A 14560-nucleotide genomic window follows, 5' to 3' on the forward strand; every position below is an offset into this window, starting at 1 on the left:
ATCCCAGCTCTGTGGAGTGAACAACTTAAAATGGTCCAATGGACAGATACTCCAATCTCCGCTGTGGAGCTTTGCAGCTCCTTAAGGGTTATCTTGGTCTCTTTGTTGTCTTTCTGATCAATGCCCTCTTTGCCTGGTCCATGAGCTTTGGTGATCAATGCCCTCTTTGCCTGGTCCATGAGCTTTGGTGGGCGGCCCTCTCTTTGCAAGTTTGTTGTGGTGCCATATTCTTTCCATTTTTTAATGTGGGATGTTCAAAGTTTCTGATATTTTTTTACAACCCAACCTTGATCTGTACTTCTCCACAACTTTGTCCCTGACCTGTTTGGAGAGTTCCTTGGTCTTCAAGGTGCCGCTTGCTTGGTGGTGCCCCTTGCTTTGTGGTGTTGCAGACTTTGGGGCCTTTCAGAACAGGTGTATATATACTGAGATCATGTGACAGATTGCACACAGGTGGACTTCATTTAACTAATTATGTGACTTCTGGAGGTAATTGGTTGCACCAAATCTTATTTAGGGTCTTCATAGCAAAGGGGGTGAATACATATGCACGCACCACTTTTCCATTTTTAATAATTTTTTGACACAAGTCATTTTTTAAATTTCACTTAACCAATTTGGACTATTTTGTGCATATCCTTTACATGAAATCCAAATAAAAATATATTTAAATTAGAGGTTGTAATACAACAAAATAGGAAAAAGGCCAGGGGGGTGAATAGTTTTGCAAGGCACAGTAATTGATTGGATTTATATAACACTTTTCTACCACCTGAGGTACTTAAATCACTTTATATTGTAGGGGGAAACTCACCTCATCCACCATCAATGTGTAGCACCCATCTGGGTGATTCACAGCGACCATTTTTGTGCCAGAACTTTCACCACACATCAGCTATCAGGTGGAGAGGTGAGGAGTGATACAGTATATGCCAATTCGGAACGAGGGGGAAGATTAGGTTGCCATGATGGAATGCGCAAGGTTTTGAATACAGCCATGACACCAGGGTGATCACCCCTACTCTTACAATTAGCACCATGTGATTTTGAATAACCACGGAGTCAGGACACCCGTTTTTACGTCCCATCCGAAAGACGCCACCGTGCAGAACACTGTTCCCAAATATAATCAAAATTGGTTTGAAAGTATTGTGTTTTACTCAAATATTACATTGGTTTATGCTTCTTGCGGTCAATTTGCAGTGTAAAAATATATTTTGTTCCGGCACCCCGACCACCCACTCAAGAAAAATATGATTTTGGAAAAAAAGACGCTGGAGGAGATGGCTGCCGTTTTTTGTGCACTTAACCAATTGTTCTACTGTGTGTATTTTTTCACGTTTTTGTAACTTATTTTTTACACAATGTTTCTGCCACCATCTCATGACTAAAAAGACCTTCTGGATATTAGGACAGCGATTACTCAACTCGTACTGGACAGTGCGGATGAGAAGGATCTACTTCAGACACCAGACAAGGCCCAAGTCCCCGTGATTCGCAGGAGAAAGACACAGAGATATCAGGAGGACGAGCACACCCCATTCTCATCGACAGATCTGTAGGGGAGAAGGTTAAGAGCTTCAAGTTCCTTGGTGTCCACATCACAAACTAATTATCATGGTCCAAACACACCAAGTCGGTCGTGAAGAGAGCATGACAAAGCCTATTCCTCAGGAGAATGGAAAGATTTGGCATGGGTCCTCAGATCCTCAAGGTTCTATGCCTGGTATGGAAACTGCTCGGCCGCTGAGGGTAGTGTGTATGGAGGGTAGTGTGTATGGAGGGTAGTGCGTATGGAGGGTAGTGCGTATGGCTCAGTACATCACTGGGGCCAAGCTTCCTGCCATCCAGGACCTCTACACCAAGTGGTGTCAGAGAAAGGCCCTAACATTTGTCAAAGACTCCAGACACCCTAGTCATAGACTGCTCTCTCTGCTACCACACGGCAAGCAGTACCGGATCGCCAAGTCTTGGTCCAAAAGGCTTCTTAACAGCTTCTACCCCCAAGCCAGAAGACTCCTGAACAGCTAATCAAATGGCTACACAGACAATATGTATTGTGTGCCCACTCTCCGCACATTTACGCTGCTGCTACTCTCTGGTTATCTATGTATAGTCACTTTCTCTACCTACATGTACATATTACCTTGACTAACTGGTGCCCCCACACATCGACTCTGTACCGGTACCCCCTGTATATAGCCTCCACATCGACTCTGTACCGGTACCCCCTGTATATAGCCTCCACATCGACTCTGTACTGGTACCCTCTGTATATAGTCTCCACATTGACTCTGTACCGTAACACCCTGTATATAGCCTCCCCATTGACTCTGTACCGTAACACCCTGTATATAGCCTCCACATTGCCTCTGTACCGTAATACCCTGTATATAGCCTCCACATTGACTCTGTACCGTAATACCCTGTATATAGCCTCCACATTGACTCTGTACCGTAATACCCTGTATATAGTCTCCACATTGACCCTGTATATAGCCTCGCTACTGTTATCTTACTGCTGGTCTTTTACCATTTGTTATTTTTTACTTAACACTTATTTTTCTTAAAACTGCATTGTTGGTTCAGGGCTTGTAAGTAAGCATTTCACTGTAAGGTCACACCTGTTGGTTCAGGGCTTGTAAGTAAGCATTTCACTGTAAGGTCACACCTGTTGTATTTGGCGCATGTGACACATTTGATTTGATCCCTGCACTAAAGAATAGGTGTTATCCCAGAGGTGAATGTTTCAGCAGCGGTCTAGAGTCCTCGGTGACGTGAGTTTTATAACCACCCTGTGGTCCTTATAGCCTGCAGATAAACGGTGGTCTAGGAGACCATAAAACTTTCTACAAATTTAGCTCCAACATAATACAGAGACACTCTTCATGACACTATGTGTGGCTCTATTGACTATTGGCCAGTCAAAGATAATGTAATCAAAGACCAATATTGACGGAGAACCATAACAGAAGCCTCACTGTGTACATTGACTGATTCTGATGACAGCATCAGATTCTAGATTATTCAGTGACATCATCTGTCTCACATGGTACTAAGATTGGTTTACAGCCAGTGAGGAGATTTGAATGGGTTGGTAAACATTTGTCTAATAGCCCGACATTTCTATGCATGCAAACTTCTGTCTTGCAAATCATACATGGTAATACAATTTCCTTTCAACACTTTAACTGAAAATGCATTAAAACTATGTTGTGGTTGTGTATCACATTGCAAAGAGTCTAAAACTGGCATTATGCCTTATTAAATGACTGTGGAAAACCCCTTTTTGCTAAAAAGAGGGGAAAATGGCTACTAGCTTTGGCTATCCTTCTCCACTTCATTCACTTGAAAGCTTTGAACATAAATATTTCATTGTGAATTGGCACAAGGGATGAAGAGAAAAGGAATCATTCTTTCCATAAAAAAATAGGGTGTCTTCCAACTGTCAATGCAGGCTTTATAAAATCAAACATAGTAGAATTCTCTTCTCATCACATCGCTGGTCTCACCATGAAGTAGGAGGAATGCTATGGTAACATTGGAATCCAAAAGGGAAATGTAGCCTCTGGTTTCACTTCCTAAATCTCCCTTTCTAAAAGACACTGCGTGTTCCAGGTTATAAACAACACCGGTTGTACATTCAAGACTCAGAATTGGAACACCCCAAAAGCTGATGGGCTAATGTTACACAAACAAAGCTGATGGGCTAATGTTACGCAAACAAAGCTGATGGGCTAATGTTACGCAAACAAAGCTGATGGGCTAATGTTACGCAAACAAAGCTGATGGGCTAATGTTACGCAAACAAAGCTGATGGGCTAATGTTACGCAAACAAAGCTGATGGGCTAATGTTACACAAACAAAGCTGATGGGCTAATGTTACACAAACAAAGCTGATGGGCTAATGTTACACAAACAAAGCTGATGGGCTAATGTTACACAAACAAAGCTGATAGGCTAATGTTACGCAAACAAAGCTGATGGGCTAATGTTACGCAAACAAAGCTGATGGGCTAATGTTACGCAAACAAAGCTGATGGGCTAATGTTACGCAAACAAAGCTGATGGGCTAATGTTACGCAAACAAAGCTGATGGGCTAATGTTACGCAAACAAAGCTGTTGGGCTAATGTTACGCAAACAAAGCTGATGGGCTAATGTTACGCAAACAAAGCTGAAGGGATAATGTTACACAAACAAAGCTGATGGGCTAATGTTACACAAACAAAGCTGATGGGCAAATGTTACACAAACAAAGCTGATGGGCTAATGTTACACAAACAAAGCTGATGGGCTAATGTTACACAAACAAAGCTGATGGGCTAATGTTATACAAACAAAGCTGATGGGCTAATGTTACACAAACAAAGCTGATGGGCTAATGTTACACAAACAAAGCTGATGGGCTAATGTTATACAAACAAAGCTGATGGGCTAATGTTACACAAACAAAGCTGATGGGCTAATGTTATACAAACAAAGCTGAGAGAAGTGTTGCCTGGGTAATCCAGTTAATACATCCCTGTGGAGATGGGCACTAGAAACATGGACACAATCAAACAGAAGCTACTAGAGGGATCGGCATCCTCCATCTTAAGAAATCACTGTTGATTAAAACTGTTCAACACTTAGAGAACACAATCACTTACAACACAGGCTGAATGGATCAATACAGAATGACCCAACCAAACCTCTAGTATGAGTGACACCTGGCAATAAGTGACTATTATCCATGAGTCAGACAGGGTCCCAGGGTGCCCCGGGGCCAACAAAGAGGCACTGTCTGATTCCAATTGTGCCAGTGTGCCCTCTGTTGTAAAGGGCGGTGTAAATAACCAGCTGGACCCAGCACTAATGTCCACGGGGAGAGTGCGGAGAGAGAGAGAGAGTGCGGAGAGGCACGTTCTCACTGTGGGAGCAGCTTATCTAGAATCACATGCACATTCACTCACACAATGAACTCCATTTAAATTATTTGTCACTCAAGAGGGAGCTCTGAAAGACGGAAAAATGAGTTATGCTTTGGCAGAGGCTTCGTATTATACAAGTGACCTGAGAAATAGCAGAAAGTAGGCAGAGACTTTGGTATTATACAAGTGACCATTGGTGCGGCTGGCTTCCGGGTTAAGAGGACGGGGTATTAGGAAGTGCAGTGACTCAACAGAAGATTGGAAGATGCATGACTCAACCGTCGCCTCCCGTTGAAAAATTGTGGAGAAAAAAAGGGGGTGAAAAAATGTAAATAAAAAAAGAGTGATCTCCATGTCACCCGTTAGTGCACAAAGACGCTCTGCCCCGGGTGACTAAATAAAACATACAAGGACTAACCAAGTCTATGCATTATTCAATATGAACTTCAGTCCAAGTAAAAGAACAAGACTCTTCTCAGGCCCACAAACTGAAAAACGTTTTAATCCATTGAAATAGATCCCTGTCTTGTGCAAAAACATGGGTTAATGTTGCTCCAAGATAAGTTATTTATTTTATAATGAACAAAAATCTAAAACGCCAGAATTTCAATGATTTTACTGAGTTACAGTTCATATGAGGAAATCAAGTCATTTGAAATGAATTAGGCCCTAATCTATGGATTTCACATGTGTGGGAATAAAGATATGCATCTTTTGGTCAAAGATACCTTAAATGGGCCACAGGACCTTGGCACAGTTTTTCTGTGCATTAAAATTCTCTAAAACGACATTGAAGGCGGCTTATAGTAAAGAAATTATCATTACATTTTCTGGCAATAGCTCTGGTGGACATTCCTGCAGTCAGCATGCTAATTGCATGCTCCCTCAAAACTTGAGACATCTGTGGCGTTGTGTGTTGTGGGAAAAACTGCACATTTTAGAGTGGCCTTTTATTGTCCCCTCCACAAGGTGCACCTGTGTAATGATCATGCTGTACAACCAACTTCTTGATATGTCACGCCTGTCAGGTGGATGTAAACAAAAAACAAGCCTACCACTGTAGTGTTGTCTGCAAACTTGATGATTGAGTTGGAGGCGTGCATGGCCACGACAGTAGTGGAGAGGGTAGTAAGTTAAGTTCCTCGGCGTACACATCACAGACAAACTGAATTGGTCCACCCACACAGACAGCATGGTGAAGAAGGCGCAGCTGCGCCTCTTCAACCTCAGGAGGCTGAAGAAATTCAGCTTGTCACCAAAAGCACTCACAAACTTCTACAGATGCACAATCGAGAGCATCCTGTCGGGCTGTATCACCGCCTGGTACGGCAACTGCTCCGCCCACAACCGTAAGGCTCTCCAGAGCGTAGTGAGGTATGCACAACGCATCACCGGGGGCAAACTACCTGCCCTCCAGGACACCTACACCACCCGATGTCACAGGAAGGCCATAAAGATCATCAAGGACAACAACCACCCGAGCCACTGCCTGTTCACCCAGAAGGCGAGGTCAGTACAGGTGCATCAAAGCAGGGACCGAGAGACTAAAAAACAGCTTCTATCTCAAGGCCATCAGACTGTTAAACAGCCACCACTAACATTGAGTGGCTGCTGCCAACATACTGACTCAACTCCAGCCACTTTAATAATGGAAAAATTGATGTAAAAAATGCATCATTAGACACTTTAAACAATGCCACATAATATAATGTTTACATACCCTACATTACTCATCTCATATGTATATACTGTACTCGATACCATCTACTGCATCTTGCCTATGCCGTTCTGTACCATCACTCATTCATATATCTTTATGTACATATTCTTCCCTTTACACTTGTGTGTATAAGGTAGTTGTGAAATTGTTAGGTTAGATTACTCATTGGTTATTACTGCATTGTCGGAACTAGAAGCACAAGCATTTCGCTACACTCACATTAACATCTGCTAACCATGTGTATGTGACAAATAAAATTTGATTTGAAGTTTGCACAAAATGAGAGAAATAAGCTTTTTGTGCATATGGAACATTTCTGGGATCTTACATTTCAGCTCATGAAACATGGGATCAACACTTTACATGCTGCGTCTATATTTTTCTTCACTGTATAAAGATATGAATGAACGGCTGTGCAAAATACATTTGTAGAGATGTTGTACTAATTATGAAGCTTGAAGGTGACTGGCCATATGATGGGAAAAGACAAGCATTTGAGATGATATACCGTTCCACAGGCAGATTTTAAGTACGCACTTTAAAGGCTAATTATTATTCTCCCAGGTGTCTGAATAATTACGTAAATAAGGAATCTGTTTTTTAAGTTAGAATAAATTCGCAAAATTTCAAGAAAAAATGTTTTTGCTTGGTCATTGTGTTGTACATTGATGTTTTTTTTTACTTAATAGTTTTTTGGAAAAGGCTGTAACGTAACAAAATGTGGAAAAAGGTCTGAATACTTTCCCGAATGCAATGTAAATGCTGCTGCTACTCAGATTTTAATTATCCACACTTTAAAGGCTGATCATTGTTATTATTCTCCCAAGAGTCCCTCTAATGCAGATGGGATAAAGGAAAGAGAACAGAATGAGTGAATCAGATTCATCTGAGAGGGCATATTTTTTCACCGGGTGAAAGTTGACTGAATTGATTCTGGAACTAGGGTGCCATTAAAATAACATGAAATTGATTCTGGAACTAGGGTGCCATTAAAATAACATGAAATTGATTCTGGAACTAGGGTGCCATTAAAATAACATGAAATTGATCAGAAATACAGTGCAGACATCGTTAATGATGTAAATGACATGTAAATGTAGATGGAAACGGCTGATTTTGTATGAAGTTCCTCTGTCCAGTGTCTGTGTTCTTTTGCCAATCTTAATCTTTAATTGGCCAGTCTGAGATATGGCTTTTTCTTCGCAACTCTGCCTAGAAGGACAGCATCCCGGAGTCGCCTCTTCATTGTTGACGTTGAGACTAGAGGTCGACCGATTAATCGGAATGACCGATTAATTAGGGCCGATTTCAAGTTTTCATAACAATCGGAAATCTGTATTTTTGGGCGCCGATTTTCCGGATTTTTTTATTTCATCTTTATTTAACTAGGCAAGTCAGTTAAGAACACATTCTTATTTTCAATGACAGCCTAGGAACGGTGGGTTAACTGCCTTGTTCAGGGGCAGAACGACAGATTTTCACCTTGTCACCTCGGGGGACCCAATCTTGCAACCTTACAGTTAACGCTTTAACCACCTGCCTCCCGTTGCACTCCACGAGGAGACTGCCTGTTACGGGAATGCAGTAGAAGCCAATGTAAGTTGCTAGCTAGCATTAATCTTATCTTATAAAAAACAAGCAACCATAATCACTCGTTATATGGAGCAGCAGGGTAGCCTAGTGGTTAGAGCGTTGGACTAGTAACCGGAAGGTTGCAAGTTCAAACCCCCGAGCTGACAAGGTACAAATCTGTCGTTCTGCCCCTGAACAGGCAGTTAACTATTACGACGGACTGTTCCTAGGCCGTCATTGAAAATAAGAATTTGTTCTTAACTGACTTGCCTAGTTAAATAAAGGTAAAAAAAAAAATAATAACTACACATGGTTGATGATATTACTAGTTTTTCTAGCGTGTCCTGCGTTGCATATAATCAATGCAACGCTGGGGGATGATTTAACAAAAGCGCATTTCTGAAAAAAGCACAATCGTTGGACGACCCTTCTTAAAATCAATACACAGAAGTATATATTTTATATTTTTAAACCTGCATAGTTAGCTAAAATAATTCCAGGTTAGCAGGCAATATTAACCAGGTGAAATTTTGTCACTTCTCCTGCGTTCATTGCACGCAGAGTCAGGGTATATGCAACAGTTTGGGCAGCCTGGCTCATTGCAAACTAATTTGCCAGATTTTTACGGAATTATGACATAACATTGAAGGTTGTGCAATGTAACATGAATATTTAGACTTAGGGATGCCACCCGTTAGATAAAATACCGAACGGGGGGGATCCAATCTTGCAACTTTACAGTTGCAGTTGCCAATCTTGCAACGTTACTAGTCCAACGCAATAACGACCTGCCTCTCTCTCGTTGCACTCCACAATGAGACTGCCTGTTACGCGAATGCAGTAAGCCAAGGTAAGTTGCTAGCTAGCATTAAACTTATCTTATAAAAAACAATCAATCATAATCACTAGTTAACTACACATGGTTGATGATATTACTAGATATTATCTAGCGTGTCCTGCGTTGCATATAATCTGACTGAACATACAAGCATACAAGTATCTAAGTATCTGACTGAGCGGTGGTAGGCAGAAGCAGGCGAATAAACATTCATTCAAACAGCACTTTTGTGCGTTTTGCCAGCAGCTCTTCGTTGTGCATCAAGCATTGCGCTGTTTATGACTTCAAGCCTATCAACTCCCGAGATGAGGCTGGTGTAACCGAAGTGAAATGGCTAGCTAGTTAGCGCGCGCTAATAGCGTTTCAAACATCACTCACTCTGAGCCTTCTAGTAGTTGTTCACCTTGCTCTGTTGTCGTTGTGTTGCTGGTTCGAGCCCAGGGAGGAGCGAGGAGAGGGACAGAAGCTATACTATTTACACTGGCAATACTAAAGTGCCTATAAGAACATCCAATAGTCAAAGGTTAATGAAATACAAATGGTATAGAGGGAAATAGTCCTGTAATTCCTATGATAACTACAACCTAAAACTTCTTACCTGTGAATATTGAAGACTCATGTTAAAAGGAACCACCAGCTTTCATATGTTCTCATGTTCTGAGCAGGGAACTGAAACGTTAGCTTTCTTACATAGCACATATTGCACTTTTACGTTCTTCTCCAACACTTTGTTTTTGCATTATTTAATCCAAATTGAACATGTTTCATTATTTATTTGAGGCTAAATGGATTTTTATTGATGTATTATATTAAGTTAAAATAAGTGTTCATTCAGTATTGTTGTAATTGTCATTATTATAAATAAATGACAAAAAAATAATAATATGTAAATACCAATTAATCGGTATCGGCTTTTTTATGTCCTCCAATAATCGGTATCGGCGTTGAAAAATCATAGTTGGTCGACCTCTAATCACTACTTGACATACAGCTGAACTAGCCAACTGAGTTGTTTCAAATTTCATTCTGGCAGCTGAGTTGTATAGGGATTTGTCCTGACAGCTGAAAAAAAAACATTCCCAATCACAGAAAATTACTAAAAATACAAATTCTTAAGCATCCGGGATCACAAATCATGACGTGAAGTTGGACCCATTTGCAATGAAAATATGTTATTTTATATTCCCGAACTAACAGCAGTGCCTATATGACATCCTTCTCCTAGAGATGAACGTACTTTGGTGTGAAACATGCAAATCAATCCCAGAACAACAGAACCTTGTGAAGATGCTGGAGGAAACAGGTACAAAAGTATCTATATCCACGGTAAAAGAAGTCCTATATTGACATAACCTGAAAGGCCGCTCAGCAAGGAAGAAGCCACTGCTCCAAAACCGCCATAAAAAAGCCAGACTACGGTTTGCAACTGCACATGGGAACAAAGATCGTACTTTTTGGAGAAATGTCCTCTGGTCTGATGAAACAAAAATAGAACCGTTTGGCCATAATGACCATTGTTATGTTTGGAGGAAAAAGGGGGAGGCTTGCAAGCCAAAGAACACCATCCCAACAGTGAAGCATGGGGGTGGCAGCATCATGTTGTTGGGGTGCTTTGCTACAGGAGGGACTGGTGCACTTCACAAAATAGATGGCATCATGAGGCAGGACAATTATGTGGATATATTGAAGCAACATCATAAGGCCGCCATTGAAAATAAGAATGTTTTCTTAACTGACTTGCCTGGTTAAATAAAGGTAAAATTAAAATAAAATGTAAATGTAAATAAATTATAAAGCATGTGTCGATGTGATTAGATTTTTTGAAGCACATTGACTGAACACTTCTTAAAATTAACAGGAGAAAGTGCACCATATCCATATGACACAATTTCACTCCTATTCAAACTCCTAATTTACATGTTGTGTGAGTTGGTTTGATTGATACCATGGCAACGAATATCATGCATGCGAGCCAGTGCTGTTTGACCAGCTTTTCAATGGCGGGGAGACTTAATTCCGTCAGTGGAAGCTCCTCAGAGGAGGAAAGGAAGGACCATCCTCCTCAGTGAATTTTATGAAAATAAAAATAGTGAAACATTTAAAAAAGTAACCCTTTCTGGATAAAACTATACTAAAAATATTCACCAAATAACAGATTAAAATATTCTCTTGCAATGAAGTTCTACAGAGGGTGCTGTTGAGGCTACTGACATGTTGTCCATCCAATGAAAGGACCAGAGAAGGAACCTAGAACTGAACAAATAAACTACAGCAAGCTAGAACTGCAGTGCATAAAGTGTGGTGAGTAGTTGACTCAGAGAGAAAGACAATAGTTGAACAGATTTGAACAAATTAAGTTCTTAAATTAAGGAGAAGCAGCAGAGAGAAAGAGAGCTATATTGTGTGGTATTTTCTATTCTTCTTAGTTTACCTTCCCTTAGGCAATGCAGCTACTCTAGCCTACTCAACAACCCGACCCAGACATAGAGGAGTGCTATTGGATCGTGGGTTTACTAACGCATTAGTTCTAGTTTGTTGACTATAACGTTAATATGGTTACAACTTGATACCAAAATATACCCAGTATTGCAATATTTGTTCCATGGCAAAAAGTCAAACATGAAGCAGACCAAACTCTATGGTCCATCAAAAACACCTGCAGTATGTAAAGTACTGTGTTCTATAGCTTGGGAAATAAATGTGACTCTGGATGACAATTGAATTATGTTTGTTGTTTCTTTTTTTCTCATTAGGGCTATTTTCCTAAAAAAGTCAAATTCGCTTTGTATTTTGTTAATAAGTATCGTGATACTAGTATGGTCCAGGACCTAGTGGCAATGATGTAGGCTGTGTAGTGGTTAGTGGTTAAGGTATGAAGGTTTGGCTTGAAGAGGTTTTTGCACCTGGTCAAAGACAGCTGTTGTGTTGTGCACTGAAGTCCACAAGCGAAAGGAAAATGTGAGAGGAGGAGAGTAGATGCAAGAAGGAATTATAAACTGGTTGGTTCGAGCCCTGAATGGTAATTGGATGACAGCTGTGGTAGATCAGACTGTATACCACGATTATGAGGTCTGTACTCTGGAGTGGGATCGTTTTGAAGGTGGAGGGTCCATCATGGTCTGGGGCGGTGTGTCACAGCATCATCGGACTGAGCTTGTTGTCATTGCAGGCAATCTCAACGCTGTGCATTACAGGGAAGACATCCTTCTCCCTCATGTGGTACCCTTCCTGCCGGCTCATCCTGACATGACCCTCCAGCATGACAAAGCCACCAGCCATACTGCTCTTTCTGTACATGATTTCCTGCAAGACAGGAATGTCAGTGTTCTGCCAATGCCAGCGAAGAGCCCGGATCTCAATCCCATTGAGCACGTCTGGGACCTGTTGGTATCGGAGGGTGAGGGCTAGGGCCATTCCCCCCAGAAATGTCCGGGAACTTGCAGGTGGCTTGGTGGAAGAGTGGGGTAATATCTCACAGCAAGAACTGGCAAATCTGGTGCAGTCCATGTGGAGGAGATGCACTGCAGTATTTAATGCAGCTGGTGGCCACACCAGATACTGACTGTTACTTTTGATTTTGACCCACCTTTGTTCATTATTCAATTTCTGTTAGTCACATGTCTGTGGAACTTGTTCAGTTTATGTCTCATTTGTTGAATCTTGCATACAAATATGTACACATGTTAAGTTTGCTGAAAATAAACACAGTGAGAGGATGTTAATTTTTTGGCTGAGTTTACATTGAGCAAAGTTATAATGATGAATGTGGCTGCTACGAAAGAACTGTGTGCGCACGCAGGTGATTAGGGGTGTATTCATTCCTGCCGAAAATGTTTCTTAAACGGAAGCAAACAGAATGAAACGGGGAGGGGCCTATATTAATTTGTCCAATAGAAACTCTCATTTTAACTGTTTGGACTAATGTTTACAGACAAGATCAGCTCGATACAGGCAAGAGTATACAAGGCATTATGGAATGTGTCACCTTGATTACTCCCAATTTATCTATAGACCTGTTCACCTAAATGATAAACTTTCAGTTGTAGGCTAGGTTGTAGTAAGCTCATGATGGGTATATAGCATATTCGAGTAGCCTTGAGCTGGGTGAATGGAATATGAATCAGTCATCCAATATATTGTGATAGAAATAATGATAATTAAAAAAAATCGTCCTCCCTAATCTTGATCGGCACCGACTGTCACTGCATTACATCAATGTTGCTAATGCACCACTCTTAAAACGTTTTAAATTGTTGTGTTCAATAGGTGATGGAGAGTGGAGACAATTTCGACAATTTATGACTGCTATTACTCAAGGCAAAACTGTTTTTATAATTGGCAGCAAAACTTGTGTGGAGGCAGAGAGATATAGTGATTTATAGGGTGCATGACGTGGTAAGAAGAAACAATGTAGGTAAGAACTACAAATAAGCACCGCAAAGACAGAAAAACCCACCCACCTTTGGTCAGCTAAGTGGCTACACTGCCCCTTCGGCTCGTAAAAATATCCAACCATAAAAATTACAATTAGTTTCCATTAAAATAACATCACAACTACGGTCTCCATTCTGATTTTTTTTTAAAGTTATTCATAAATGAGCTAATGAGGTTCCTAAACTATGAGAACGCAACTACATCATGCAAACTGTTTTTGTCGACGCGAGCACTTCTGTTTGGATGAGAGCATAAGTTTAACATTTGAAAACGTGGGAATAAGAACTTTAAAATCTTAGCTCACCTAGTAAAAGTCCCTTAAATAAATCCTTTGGAATAAATGCATCAAACGGGCGTAGTTTTGCGAGTTCCCGACTATCCAGTTGTAGTCCTTTGTGAGTCTTTGGCGATGGGAAGAGAGAGCAGGACCCTGCTGATGTCACCGCGAGGGAGGGGCATGGATCAGAGTACTTTCATATGGATATGATGTCAGTTTAGGAGTTTCAGATTACTTTTCACTGTACTACTGTAATGTCATAAAAAAAAGATATAATATACTGGCCTACTACTCTCATTCTCATCATACCTCACTGTTTGAAAATACCACGGAAGAGATTTGTAAGATCAATAGGCATATAGTTCTCATAAACAGACCCATTAGATGTCAAAATCAGATGTATGAAGTACAGAAGGACTTTATCAGGAGCTAGAGCCTATCTATGACTGGTCTTGGTAATGGCTGGTTGCATTTTATTCTCAGTGAATCACACCATCCAACCAATCTTCCTGTATTTTATGCAAGAGAGAAGAAGAAACAGGTTCTTGGAAGTTTCAAGTAATTCCATTAAATAACATACTTGATTTTTTTGACTTGATTTGTTTGCAATGTAGGCTATGATATTGTTTATTGCTAACCATTAGTAGCTCATTCTGGGTTTATGGGAAGGTGTGAGTGAGGATAGTAGGAAGGAAGGGTAGCCTACCCATGGCCGGAATACCGATCAGGCATTTATTTATATATTTTCATTTCACCTTTATTTAACGAGGTAGACTAGTTGAGAACAAGTTCTCATTTACAATTGC

At 40.7% G+C, this 14560-nt stretch overlaps 1 protein-coding gene across 1 annotated transcript in view; it reads right to left on the reverse strand.

The window, feature by feature from the left end:
- The window catches only part of LOC115130405 (SH3 domain-binding protein 4), an 83683-nt gene extending 69787 nt beyond the window's left edge, over window positions 1-13896 (reverse strand). The window contains exon 1 of the mRNA XM_029661535.2: window positions 13782-13896. The gene's annotated coding sequence lies outside the window, so the exon portion shown is untranslated. The remainder of the gene's footprint in view (window positions 1-13781) is intronic.
- Window positions 13897-14560: the final 664 nt, after the last annotated feature.

The sequence above is a fragment of the Oncorhynchus nerka genome, linkage group LG1 (assembly GCF_034236695.1).
Source record: "Oncorhynchus nerka isolate Pitt River linkage group LG1, Oner_Uvic_2.0, whole genome shotgun sequence".
NCBI classification, from domain to species: Eukaryota; Metazoa; Chordata; class Actinopteri; order Salmoniformes; family Salmonidae; genus Oncorhynchus; species Oncorhynchus nerka.